At 39.6% G+C, this 12,944-nt stretch overlaps 1 pseudogene; it reads right to left on the reverse strand.

Annotated features, from left to right (window-relative positions):
- Positions 1-2,902: 2,902 nt before the first annotated feature.
- Positions 2,903-12,944, reverse strand: part of LOC122113652 — a 54,378-nt pseudogene continuing 44,336 nt past the window's right edge.

The following is a 12,944-nucleotide window of genomic DNA, read 5'->3' on the forward strand; positions in this document are numbered from 1 at the left end:
GTTTTGGAGTTAAATTTTTAATATTTAATTTCCAAATAGAGAATATAAAGAATTAATATGATTTAGTCAAGAGAAAACTAGATGCCTGGATTACGACTTGCAAATCTGTAATGGATTTCAAGCATAGTATCTTAAAATATCTTTAGTATCTCTTTAATACCACCAATTGTGAGTATCAATGTATTATTCCCATTTTTCAGTAAAGAAAACTGAGGTTGAGGCACAAAAACCTCCTTTAAGAGTGAAGATTTCAGGCTGGGAATGTGGCTTAGTGGTAGAGTGCTTGCCTATCATGCATGAAGCCCTGAAGTTGATTCCTCAGTACCACATAAGCAGAAAAAGCCAGAAGTGGTGCTATGGCTCAAATGATAGAGTGCTAGTCTTGAGCCAAACAAACTAAGGGACAGTGTTTAGGCCCTGAGTTCAAGCCCCAGGACTGGCAAAAGAAAGTGAAGCTTTCCCAGTGTAGCGGTTCCTCAAAAGGCTAAACATAGAGCTCCCCTATGACCCTGCAACCCCACTCCTGGGCATTTACCCAAATGACCACAAACAAGGCCACACTAAAGCTACCAGCACAACTATGTTTGTTGTAGCATTATTTACCATAGCTAAGATATGGAATCAACCCAGATGCGCCTCAGTGGATGAATGCATCAAGAAAATGTTTTTGCTTCCATAGAGTTCTATGCTTCCATCAGACAGAATGTTATTGTACCATTTATAAGGAAATGGAAAGACTTGGAAAAAAATCATATTAACCGAAGTGAGCTAGACCCAAAGAAACATTGGCTTCATGGTTTCCCTCATTTGTGATAATTAATATATGACTAGTTCTAGCAGAGGATCGCAATAGTTCAATAGCTATGTACATATGACCTTTTAAAATGATGTTAGTTGAAATGAACTACAAAATATGGAAACAAGAGGTTGTGTGTGTGTGTGTGTGTGTGTGTGTGTGTGTGTGTGTGTGTGTGTGTGTACTGTGTGCAGTTATTTCTTTTTTCTTTTGTTTTGTTTTTCTTTGATTTACCCCTGTTGTCACTGTTTTTGTTTTTGTTACTCTTTGTCTTGTACATAAGTTTACCTGATTTGGGGAAGAGAAGGGGAAATCACAGAAATAGTGAGACACAGGACAAAGGGTGAACCAATGCAACAGTGATACTCACTAGATACTATGTTGGAAATGAACTTTACAACTTTGGGAGGAGGTGTCTGGCCTGGGGGTGGGGGGAGGGAAAGCAGAAGAGCAGAAGAGGAGGAAGGGGGTAACAATATTCAACAAGAAATGTACTCATTTCCTTACTTAAGTAAATAACCTCTCTGTACATCACCTTTACAATAAAAAAAAAAAACAAAAAAAAAAACAAAAAAAAAAGATTAAAGCTTTCCATTTTGAAGCATAAAGCTAGGCACTATAAGAGAAAGTTCAAGGCTGGGAGGGTGGCTCAGTGATAGAGCGCTTGCCTTGAATGCATGAGGCCCTGGGTTTGATTCTTCAGCACCACATAAGCAGAAAAAAATAGCCAGAAGTGGTGCTGTGGCTCTAGTGGTAGAGTGCTAGCCTTGAGCTGAAGAGCTGAGGATCAGTGCCCAGGGCCCAGAGTTCAGGCCTTATGACTGATAACAACAACAACAACAACAACAAAGGGAAAGTTCAGTACCTTTGAAATTGCTCTTGCTTTTGAAAACATATTTTTATGCCAGTATTGGGACTTGAACTCAGGGCCTTATGACCTTGTCTGGCTTTTCCTCTCAAGGTTGGCACCCTGCTAGTTGAACCATACCTCCACTTTCAGTTTTTTGTCCTTGGCTAGTTGGAGATAAGATGTTCACAATTGGTGGTATTAAAGAGATACTAAAGATATTTTAAGATATTACATTTGAAATCCATTTCAGATTGGCAAGTCATAATCCAGGCATCTAATTTTCTCTTGACTAATTAATTTTTTTAATTCTCTATTTGGAAATGAAACATTAAAAATTTAACTCCAAAACAACCTGGCTAACGTGTTGAATAGCCACTTCACAGGTTTGTCTGCCCACGCTGTCTTTGAGCCATGATCCTTAGATCTCAGCCTTCTAAGTAGCTTGAAGTACTGTTCATGAGCCACTGGCTCCCAGCTCAAGAAATTTTCTTTAGACTTTTATTTTGTAATAGTAATGTATTGACAGAAAAGGTGCCAAAGCATCTTCATATCACTTTCACCATCTCAAAGAGAAGCTTAGTGCCTTGGAGTTATTACCTCTCCACTCCTGGATATTTTCCCCAGCCTTCAGCTGTCACTAATAAAGTTCTGTCTTGTTCTAGATATTTCTGATGAATTGAACTGGGTGATAATATTCAGTCTATGGTGACTTCTTTTGGCCCTAACCATTTTGAACATTGGTAGAAAAAGGCTACCTGCAATTACCACGATTCTTGTTCTGTTCTTCCCCAGGCCCATTGCCATGACTCTTTATAATTAGGTGTAGCAGTGACTAAGCTCTGACCAAAGGAAAGTGAGTAGAAGTGATAAATATACCATTTCTAGGCCTGGCTTTTTTTGTGTGTGTGTCGGTGGTAGGGCTTGGACTCTGGGCCTGAGCACTGTCCCTCAGCTCTATCAGCTCAAGGCTAGCGCTCTACCACTTGAGTTACAGTGCTACTTCTGGTTTTTGGTGGTTTATTGGAGATAACAGTTTCATGGACTTTCTGCCCAGGCTGGCTTTAAACCTTGATCCTCAGATCTCAGCCTCCTTAGTAGCTAGGATTACAGGCGTGAGCCACTGGTGCCCGGTAAGGCCTGGCTCTTTTTTTAAGGATGGTGGTAGGTGAGTGGGTTTAGATTCTGATAATCCTTAATTTTTTTGGGTGTGTTTAGTATATACATATATTTTTTAAAGGTCAGCTTTAAAAATTTGTTCATTTCTTGCATTTGAAGTACTCTTCGATGACATCTTTGGCTTGAGAGTCTTTGCCATAGTCCTTAACTACTACACAACTACAACCAACCACTTTATGGGGTTTTCCTTCTCGATCAATTTTGCAGAGACCTACCCACTCCCCTAGATCTTTGATGTCATCGACCTTAATAAGGTTGATTTGGTGCTCAGCACAAAGTGCCTCCACCAACTTTACATACACAGGTTCGTTGCAGTTAGATGCAAGCACACAAAGATGTGCTTGGTGCTTGTCTAGGGCTTTGGCAGCTTCGTGGATTCCATGTGCTAGGCCGGCGTGGATGAGAGTGGTCTAAAGCACTTCTTGTAAAGCAGTATTAACGTCCATTACACCTCCAGCTGCAAGGCCTTCCTCGCCATGGTGGTGGATTACAGATGAAGCTGAATCTTGAGTGCACCCAGGCCTCCACCTCCATGCGGACTGAACATACAACTGTACATAATTGTAGGGTACCAATTATATTTCAATGTATTTAGGCACATGCAATGATCAAATCAGAGTAACTGTATAGCCATCACTTAAAACACTTCTAGGCCTCACTCCTTGAAAATCAAACCCCACATCCTAGACAACTTTTCTCACATGTAGGCTGGGGAGAAGTATTCAGAAGACCCAAAAGAAGGAGAAAGATAGATCCTAAGCAAGGAACAAAACCCTCTTCCCACTCCGATTGCCCTGTTACTAGGGCTATAAAAAATATTTACTGTATTAAATTAGCCTTTGAGATTTAGAGGTTTTTACTCTAGTAACTAATCTTATTTACCTTTCTGATCAAAATGCTCTTTAAAGCTGGTGATTGTGAGCACTTTTAATGGATCAAGGGCTCTAATGATGCATTGTCTTTTGAAAGAGGTGTTTTGGATTGACTGTTCACACACAACTAAGAATGAAGATGAATTTCTTTCAGATAGGGCCATTGCATTTGGTAACATACCTTGTTACTTCTCTGCAACCTGAGGCCCACTCCCAACCCTAAAGGGTCGGTTTTCCTTCCTTCCTTCCTTCCTTCCTGCCTGCCTGCCTGCCTGCCTGCCTGCCTGCCTTCCTCCCTCCCTTCCTCCCTCCCTCCCTTGTTTCCTTCCTTCCCTCCCTCCTTCCTTCCTTCCTGCCTTCCTTCCCTCCTTTTTTCCTTCCCTTCATACTTTCTTTTATATTTTAGCCCCAGATGACAGGAAATCTTAAAAACAGATCTTTCCTAAGCACTTGTATTTTATTTAGTTGAAAAGAGTCAGAGAAGACATTCTTATGGAATAAATCACATGTATCCAAAAACACTGATCATCATCCTTAACAAATTCTTCAGGCTTAGTATTTATTTCACTCTCTTTGGTTTGTAATCTCCCAGCACATAGAAGGCTCCATGGGAAACACAAGGAACAGCTTTGTGCATCACAGGGCATTTTTGTGAAAAAAGTCTGTTCAGTTCTAAAGATCAAAACGTCCACCCATCTGGGATATATAAATCCTATCCACAGAATTTATGAGGGGTTTATCTTGAATTATGTGTTGGCTGTTGGGTTTGGCACATCATAAATATAAATGATACTCACAGGACAGTAGATTAATGTCCAGTGGGGGAAAAATCAGGTATCTGTGGAATTTAAATAGGAAGATGTCCTACTCTTCCCAGAGAAGAAGGAGCTCCTGCCCCTGGGGAGATAGAAGTAGAGTCCTTGTGTAGACTGTCCTCAGTTACCTCTCCAAGACAAAAGGAAGGGTTTCTCTTCATAGGGATTGGAAAAGGAATTGTGTAGTTTTGTTTGCCTTTTATAAAACTTATTTTTCAAATAATAACCTTTAAAAAATTCCACGGCACATTAACATCAGTGTTGTATCAACAGGAACAATGTAAGAGTTGACATGTTATCTTTAAAAAAAGATTGTATTGTAAAGGTGATGTTCAGAGGGATTACAAGTACCTGAGTCAGATAATGAATACATTTCCTTTTGAGCAGTGTCACTCCCTCCCTCATTGCATCCCAGGCTTTCCCCTCCCAACTTCCCTCCCTTGAAAGTTGTATAGTTCATTTTCAACACAGTGTCTAGTGAATTTCACTGCCGAATTGGCTCAACCTTTGTCCCACAGTCTCTATGCTTTTCTTTGGCCTCACCAAATCAGAGAAACTTGTATACAAGACAAAAGGTACAAAAATCATAAACAGTGACAGAAGGGAATAAACCAATGAAAAAAGGAAAGAAGGAAAGAAAAAGAAAAAAACCCACAGCACAATAAAAAAAAACCTCCTGCTTCCATTTCTTGGAGTTCATTTTGATAAGCATCATTTTATATGATCATATGCACATAACTTTTGAGTCCTGTGATCCTCTCCGAAGAATATCTTCCTTTGGTCTCACTGCATCAATGTTTAGAATCCTGTTTAAGTTATCATGTCCAAGTGTAGTTTTTTTGTTTTTCACTACTCATTGGGCTTACCTGTAGAACTATAGAAACATTCTAATTTTTACAAATGAAGGAAACCATGCAGCCTATGTCACTACATTTTTTTTTTTTGTCGGTCATGGGACCTGAACTCTGGGCCTGGGCACTGTCCCTCAGCACTTCAGCTCAAGGCTAGTGCTCTATCACTTGAGCCACAGCACCACTGGCTTTTTTTTTCTGCTTATGTGGTGCTGAAGAATCAAACTAGGGCCTCATGTATGCGAGGCAAGCACTCTACCACTGCGGCACCTTCCCAGCCCCTACATGGGTTTCTTTATGTGCTTCTCCTTCTCTTCTTCTTGTTCTTAAATGTATTCATTAGCAAAATAGGCAAGTCACTATTTTCCAGTACATCATGAGTTAAAAGAAAACAGAAACTCGGCTGGGCACAGGTGTCTCACACCTGTAATCCTAGCTACTCAGGAGGCTGAGATCTGAGGATCGCGGTTCAAAGCCAGCCCAGGCAGGAAAGTCCATGAGACTCTTATCTCCAATAAACCACTGGAAAACCGGAAGTGGTGCTGTGGCTCAAGTGGTAGAGCACTCGCCTTGAGCTTAAGAGTTCAGGGACAGCGCCCAAGCCCAGAGTTCAAGCCCCACGACTGACCAAAAAAAGAAAAAAAAAGAAAAGAAAACAGAAACAAAAATGAATAAGTACAGCCTGGACAAAAGCAAGTAGAAAAAGCAAAGTTCGAAAATATAAGCACAAAGAGTGGATTGTGCACATTCTTGCTTCTTAGATGGACATTATGTTGGGATTTGTCAATATTGGGGCAGCTTTGTGGGTGGGTACACTCTATTCTAATTTCCAAGCAGTAGTTGAATGTTGTCCATCAACTGTTAAACTAATCTTTTATTGTTGTTGTTCTTGTTCTGGTACTGGGGCTTGACTTCAGGGCCTGGGCACTGTCTTTTGGCTTTTTGCTCAAAACTGGTGCTTTACCACTTGTACCACAGGTCCAGTTCCAGCTTTTTGGAGATCAGAGCTCATGGATTTTCCTGCCTAGGCTGGCTTCAAACTAAGATCCTCAGATCTCAACCTCTTGAGTAGCTAGAATTACAGGCACGAGCATGGGCACCCAGGTGTTCCTTTAATCTTACAGGTATTAATATTCCTTAAGGTAACAAAAGTTACAACATGTGCTGGAGTATCTCCAAGGCCCTCATTAGGAAAAGGATACCTTTAAGGTGGCTGGAAATAAGTATCTGGCCTCCTGCCAGAAGTGATATTTTAACAAAAGCCAACCTCCTGCTAAAAGTTTTTGGGTTTAAGCTCTCAATCTTCAGAATCAGCTTGGACTTAGTCTCCCCTTCCTTGTTACCTCTGGAGACAGTATCTTGAGCACTGTGTGTGTGTGTGTGTGTGTATGTGCGTGTGTATGTGCGCGCACCTGCACTGCACCAATAATGAGGCTTGAACTCTAGACCTGGGCTCTGTCACTTAGCTTTTTTGCTCAAGCCTAGTAAAACTACCATGTGAGCCACACCTCCCTACTTCTAGCTTTTTGCTCATTAATTGGAGAGTCTCAAAGACTTTCCTGCCTGGGCTGGCAAAAAATTACCTGGATAACTATTATCCATTGTTCTACTGCCCTTACCTGAATAACTTTATTTAGTTTTTGTTATTTTGGTTCTGGTCCTAAGGCTTGAACTCAGGGGCTGTATCCTGTCCTTGAGCATTTTTGCTCAAAGTTAGGGTTCTACCACATGAACTACAGCTGAACATTTGGCATTTTGGTAGTTAATTGAGTCTCAGGGACTTAATTACTCAACCTGGCTTCGAACTGGGATCCTCAGATCTCTGCCTCTTAGGTAGCTAGGTTTATAGTCATGAGCCATCAGCGTCTGGCAACTTATGGCTTTTTGCTGGTTAATTGGAGATAAGAATATCTCTGCCCCACAGGGGCCAGAAATCCTTAGATCTCAGCTTCCCGAGTAGCTAAGATTACAGGTGAGAATCACCAATGCTGGACAATTATTCTCATATTTCTTTTAAGCTACCGCTACTTGTATTTTCTCTTCTATTCTACCAAAATTCAGTCTCTAACTCAATTTCTGATGAAGCACTAAGTTTTCAGATAAGTTTGCTTAGAGATAAGACAGGAAATTGAATGCTTGATAAGGTTAAAATTATTTTTATTTATTTTTGCACAATGTAATTTTTTCCTGTTTTTTCTTTTTTTTCTTCCATCTAAAAGTTTTCTTTTAATTTTTTTTATTGCGAGAATACCATATAGAGGAGTTACAATGTAAGGAAAATTCTAACTTTAAACACTGAAGGTAGAATACATTTTACTTCTTTTTAAATCTTGTATAGCATGAAGGAAGCCTAGCATTAAAAAATGCCAGTACTTCTTCTAGGTTGAATTAGTTTGTGAAAAAGTCTCTTTTCTTTGACTTAGTTGTTGTCTTCACATACATGTGACTAATTAGTTAAAGTTTCCTGGGGCAGAGGACAGTTTAGTGTAGAACATAGGGGTTCTGGCATCTGGCAGATATGGATTTGACTGTAACTCTAAACATAGCATCATAGTAGCTTTTTGATCTATAAAATAAAGGAGTCTACAGATTGCAAAGGAAGAATATGGCGAGCTGTGGGGCTGTGGCTAAAGTGATAGAGCACCATCCTTGAGTAAAAAAGCCAAAGGACAGCATTCAGGCCCTTTATTCAAGCTCCGGCACACACAAAGGAGAAATTTGGGAAGTGGTTCTGTGGCTCAAGAAGTAGAGCACTAGCCTTGAGCTGAAGAGCTCAAGGACAGCACCCTGGCCCAGAGTTCAAGCCCCACAACTGGGAAAAAAAGAAGAGAAATATGAAGACAGTGCACCAAAGAGAACTAGTTGTGTACCTGGTATGATGTATGTGGTGGAGTGCCTGGTACCGTTCCCCTGCATTTGTGTGCTATCTTTCAAATCTAAAAGATGGCTATTGATCATCTATTTACATCAGAAAAGTGCTGAATCCTTTAACTCTTATATTCCTACAGACAGATTATGGATTTAAGGCTGAACATTGGAGGACTCATCTTCATTCATCTAGTTCACTGAAACTAGCCAGAGAGAATTGAGAAACCAGATTGCTCTTGGTGACATGATAAGGCGTGATGATTACTCTCCAAAATCATGTGTAAGGGCTAGAGATGACTTGGGATTTTACCTGGAAAATGTAATAATTTTCTAGGAAATAGAATAGGGCTTGAGTGCATAGAGACCCTAAAAATGGAAATTGGGGCTCATTTCTTTGTGATTCAAATCCCAATCACCAGTATCCTATATCCTATAGATGTGAGAAAAAGTATTTGAATATTTTGAACCAAGGAATTGTCTGCAACAGGAAAGTGCATATAGATTCTGAATCTTTTTTTTTTTTTTAATTTTGTGCCAATACTGGGACTTGAACTCAGGGCCTGGCCACTGGCCCTTTGCTTTTAAAAAAATTGTCATTGGCCGGGCGCTGGTGGCTCACGCCTGTAATCCTAGCTACTCAGGAGGCTGAGATCTGAGGATCGCGGTTCAAAACCAGCCCGGGCAGGAGAGACTGTGAGACTCCTATCTCCAATAAACCACCAGAAAACCGGAAGTGGCGCTGTAGCTCAAGTGGTAGAGCGCTTGCCTTGAGCTGAAGAGCTGAGGGACAGCGCCCAGGCCCAGAGTTCAAGCCCCACGACCGACCAAAAAAAAAAAAAACAAAATTGTCATTGTATAGTTGATATACAGAGTTGATACACAGTTACACGAACCAAGGACAATCAGTACAATTCTTTTTGAACCATATCCCCCCTTTTGACATTCTCTCCCATTCTTTCCCTCCCATTCTACCCACAAGATATCTAGTTCATTTTCCACATAGTGTCTAGTGAGTATCATGGTTGTATTTGTTCATCCTTGTACCACCTTTTATGTGCCCTCCCTTACCCTTCCAAATACAAGCAAGCTAACAAACAAGACAAAAGGAAAAGAAAAAAACCCAGCAACAATGGCAACTAAAAAGGCCTCTTGTTTCCTTTCCTTGGAGTTCATTTCATAGAATATTATTTTATGTGATCATCTATACATTGCTATTGAGCCTTTGTCTACCACTCCTATGCATAGCCTCCTTTGGCTGCTGTACATTAATGACTAGGGTCCTATATAATTTATCATGTCCCAGTGTGTGTGCATATATATATATATATATATATATATATATATATATACACACACATATATAATTTATTTACTTAAGTCATTAAATGTGCTTACTTGTAGACTTACAGGTACATTCTAGTTACCGTAAATAGGGGAAACCATGCAGCCTATGTTTCTTTGGCTCTGGCTTCCTTCACTTAATATAATTTTCTCAAAGTCTTTCCATTTTCTTACAAATGGGACAATGTTATGCTTTCTGATGGAAGCCTAGAATTCCATTGTGTATATACACCACATTTTCTTGATCCATTCAATCACTGAGGGGCATCTGGGTTGATTCCATATCTTAGCTATGGTAAATAATGCTGCAATGAGCATGGTTGTGCTGGTGGCTTTGTTTGTAGTCATTTGGGTAAATGTGGGATTGCTGGGTCATAGGAAAGCTCTATATTTAATTTTTTAAGGAACCTCCATACTGCTTTCCAGAGTGGTTGAGCAAGTTTACATTCTCAACAACAGTGTAATAGGGTTCCCTTTTGGCCACATCCCTGCCAGCATTTGTTATTGTTAATTTTCCTGGTAATAGACGTTCTAACTGGAGTTAGGTGAAATCTCTGTTGTTTTGATTTGCATTTCTTTTATGGGCAGAGATGGTGAACACTTCTTGTGTCTATTGGCCATTCTTTTTTCTTCATATGAGAAGTCTCTCTTTAAGTCTTTAGCTCATTTAGTGATTGGGTTGTTGAGTTTATTTTTGGGAGGGTTAATATTTTGAGCTCTAAGTATATTTTAGATATGAGGTCCTTGTCTGATGTATAGCTAGTGAAAATTGTCTCCATTCTGTGGGCCTTCTATTTATCTTGCTAGCTATGTCATTTGCTAAACAGATGGTCTTCAGTTTGATATTTATCCAATATTTCTTTGATTTGTTGTGATTCTAGATCTTTATTTAGGAAGTTTCACCCCATTCCTAAAAGGCTTGGGGTTTCCCCTACCTCTTCCTATAATATTTTCACAATATCTGGCCTTACATTGAGATCTTTGATCTATTTAGAGCGGATCCTTGTGCAACGTGATATATGGGTATCTAGCTTCAGTTTTCTAAATATAGATAGCCAATTTTGAAGTCTGTCTTCTTCCAGCCTGTGTTTTTGGCTCTCTTATCAAATATTAGGTGACTATATGTTTGTCATATACAGCCTTTATTATATTGAGGAACATTTCATTCATTCCTAGGTTCTCCAAAGCTTTTTATCATAAAGGGGTATTGGATCTTGTCAGATGCTTTTTCTGCCTCTATTGAAATGATCATGTGGTTCTTGTCCTTACTTCTGTTAATGTGTTGAAGTACATTAATTTTCTTGCATATATTGAACCAGCTTTGCAACCCAGGAATGAGTTCTCTTTGATTGTAATGTATGATTTTTTTGTTGTTGTTGAATTCGGTTGGCCAGAATTTTGTTGAGGAGTGTTGCATCAACATTCTTCAAAGAGATGAGTGTCTAGTTCTCTTTCTTTGATAAATCCCTATCTGGTTTTGGGATGAGTGTTATGCTGGCTTCATAGAATAAGTCTTTCTATTTTGTTGAAGAGTTTGAGCCTTTCTATTTTGTTTCTATTTTTGTTGAAGAGTTTGAGGAATATGAGAGTGGGTTCTCCGTTGAAGAACTTATAGAATTCAGTTGTGAATCCATCTGGTCCTGGGCTTTTCTTGGATGGGAGGTCCTTTATTGCCAGTTCAATTTGATTCATTGTTATTTAGTTGACTTAAATTTTCTTGGTTCAGTTTGGGGATATCAGTGTTCTCTAGGAATACTTTCATCTCTTCCAGATTTTCAAATTTATTGGCAAAAAGTTTGTGACATATTCCCTAATAATATTCTGTATCTTGTATATTTCTGTTGTTATGTTCCCATTTTGGTCTCTAATTTTTTTAATTTGGGTGCATTCTCTTCTTTGTTTTAGTCAGGTTTGGTAAGTGTCTGTCAATTTCGTTTATTTTTTCAAAGAACCAGCTTTTTGTTTGTTGATTCTCTCTATAGTTTTTATTCTAATTCATTTATTTCTGATTTAATTTGTATTATTTATTTCTTCCTATTGATTTGGGGTATGGCTTGTTCCTGCTCTCCAGGAGCTTGAGGTGTATCATTAAAGTGTTGATTTGAGTTTTCTCCAATTTCTTGGTGCAAGCATTCAGGGCTATAAATTTTCCTCTGGGTACTGCCTTTGTTGTATCCCAGAGGAGCTGGTATTTTGTGTGTTCATTTTTATTAAATTCCATAAACACTTGAATTTCCTTTCTAATCTCCTCAATGATCTACTGATCATTCAACAATATGTTGTTCAGTCTCTGAGAGTTAGAGAATTTTCTATGATGGCTTTTGCTGTTGAATTTTAATTTTATTCTGATTCATGGAATAATTTAATTTTTTTTTTGTCGGTCATGGGGACTGAACTCTGGGCCTGGGTGCTGTCCCTCAGCTCTTCAGCTGAAGGCTAGTACTCTACCATGTGAGCCATAGTCCCTTCTGTTTTTTTCTGCTTATGTGGTGCTGAGGAATTGAACCCAAGGCCTCATGCATTCAAGGCAAGCACTCTTCCACTGAGCCAGCTTTCCAGCCCCTCAATTTTAAAAAAATTTCACAGGTTTACTTTGTGACCTAACACATGGTCTATTTTGGAGACTGTGCCATGGGCTGCTGAGAAGAAAGACTCCAGCCTGTTTAGTGGGGCCATTTGCTTCAAAGATTTTTTTTCTTTTTTTTTTGCTTATATGGTGCTGAGGAATCGAACCCAGGGCCTCAGGCTTACAAGGCAAGCGCTCTACCACTGAGACACCTTCCCAGCCCCTGCTTCAAAGATTTTTATTTCAACCTGTCACTTTGAGAATGTATTTGCTTTTGTCAGCAGGATGTGTCTCTTGTAGACAACAGATAAACAGGTCTTACTTTTTTATACAAGTATTCAGCCTATGTATTTTAATTGGAGAGTTAAGTCCATTGATACTGAGAATTAGGACTGAGAAGTATCTGGTAATGCCTACCATGTTGTGGCCCTTTTTAGGGGCTGTGACTCTTCTGTTGTTACTATATTTATCTGGTTCTCTGGTTCTCTGGTAAGGGACATTTTCTTTCTTTCTTTCTTTTTTTTTTTTTTTTTGGGTCCAGTCGTGGGGCCTGAACTCTGGGCCTGGGCGCTATCCCTCCGCTCTTCAGCTCAAGACTAGCACTCTACCACTTGAGCCACAGCGCCACTTCCGGCTTTTTTTTCTTTTTGCTTATGTGGTGCTGGGGAATCGAACCCAGGGCCTCATGCATACAAGGCAATTGTTCTATCACTGAGCCATCTTCCCAGCCCCGTAAGGGACATTTTCTATGCCAGAGTTATATTCTTGTTGATTTTCTGTATGATGGACATCTTTAAGATTTTTTTGGA

This window comes from Dipodomys spectabilis, unplaced genomic scaffold, assembly GCF_019054845.1.
Source record: "Dipodomys spectabilis isolate Male_0828 unplaced genomic scaffold, ASM1905484v1 ptg000098l, whole genome shotgun sequence".
Taxonomy (NCBI): Eukaryota; Metazoa; Chordata; class Mammalia; order Rodentia; family Heteromyidae; genus Dipodomys; species Dipodomys spectabilis.